The sequence below is a fragment of the Vombatus ursinus genome, unplaced genomic scaffold (assembly GCF_900497805.2).
Source record: "Vombatus ursinus unplaced genomic scaffold, bare-nosed wombat genome assembly UNPS02014811.1, whole genome shotgun sequence".
In the NCBI taxonomy this organism is placed as follows: domain Eukaryota; kingdom Metazoa; phylum Chordata; class Mammalia; order Diprotodontia; family Vombatidae; genus Vombatus; species Vombatus ursinus.
Genome location: NW_020954589.1, coordinates 4477723 through 4479461, shown reverse-complemented (window position 1 = coordinate 4479461; position 1739 = coordinate 4477723).

The following is a 1739-nucleotide window of genomic DNA, read 5'->3' as shown; positions in this document are numbered from 1 at the left end:
TTGTACCGTCACAGCTGTCTACCTTCAACCCAAGAGCCAATATAGTCAGAAACAGGGAAAATTCTTCACTCTCTTCTACACTGTAGTCACTCCCCCTCATATATACTTTAAGTAATAAGGAAGTAAAGATAGCATTAAGGCAGTTAGGAAAGAGAAGCTGCATCGCCTTGGAGATCTGTAGAAGATGATAAAATGAAAACATAGAAAATTGATGCTAGAAATACACACACACAAACATATTAATATATATATATAATATATAAATACACACAAATATGTGCATGATATCTAGCTATAAGGTAATTATAAAGATAAATAACTAAATAACTAAAAACCACCTCACAAAGCTCCTGCTCCCAGTCTCTCTTTACATTGCTCAAAGACAGGCCATCTTTAATAGGCCCCATATCCTTTTAGGCTGCTGCACTTTTAGGTATTCAGGTTTAAAATTAAACCCGTTCCATTGTTCCTGGGGAAACTTGATCCTAGTTCAAGTTGAAGCCATGATTCATAATTCATATCAGGCTCAAGAGGAAAGAAAGGGGTTGAGAATAGGAGAGTACAGAAATTAGAAGTAGAAGACTATTTTGGGAGGTACCCTAAAGTATGTTATTGGTTGCTTTTACAACTATTTTTTTTTTTTTAGAAAGAAATAGGTAGACAGCACAAAGACCTAGTCAATGTGGACAAGGGACCCAATTACAAGGATTCTTAGAGTTTATCCTCCACAGAGTCAAGAACAAATGTGCACCAGCATTTTAGGGGGTGACTCTTGAATACAACCTTCACTTGGGTTTAACATATGGTCTAAAGCAATAATTGTGATCTCCCTGTAGCCACACCCTAACCAGTCATTGACACCAATTGATGGCCACAGACTTCATTCAACCAATGATCATCACAATTCAAAGATAAAAAAGAAAAGAAAAGTAAAAGAAAAGAAAGTTTCCCAGAAATATAAGGGAAAATATGATAAAATAACATGAGAGAATCCACAGAATACCAATAGAAATAAAGTAGATATTGAATTCATCAAAGAACAGTAGAGGCAAATTTTGGAATGACGTATCCCAAGAGAATACATTTTAAGGAAAGGAAGGAAAAAACTGCTCCCATTTCAATCAAAATCAACTATCATTAACAGAAGATTATGCTTGATTTAGAAGAAATCAAAGAAGACAATAGAATATGACCAAAAACAAAGATAATCTATTTACACCACAAAATAGCACATCCTGCCAGGCAAGGCATATTAGTGAAATTAAAGCAGTATGTGTTCAGTAAAAGGAGAAATTCATGATAAAATAATAATTCAGTATCCAGTGGAAGGAAATAATTTAAGTGATTCCTTTAAAAAGACCCAAAGTCATCAGGGTACTCAAATGTCAACTAGTCATGCAGAAAAAAGTCAAGCACTTGAAGATAGCAATGAAAGACTAGGAAACATATTTCATATACATATGTTAACATATATGTGGTATATATACATATGTATATATATAAATCTCTCTTTCCATTTCTTAATCTTTCATTACTATATGAACTTGCTTGACTTTGTTGTCTTTGCTCAGTTTGTTTAATACTTCAATCACTTCTGACTTCTTTTAAAGGAATAATTCAAATTCTTCCTTTTTACTGAACACTTTATAATTATAATTTTATTCATCAAGATTATGATGATGATGCTCAGCTTTGGATGGGTCTAGACAAAGCCATAACCATGGATGGATGAGTCATTT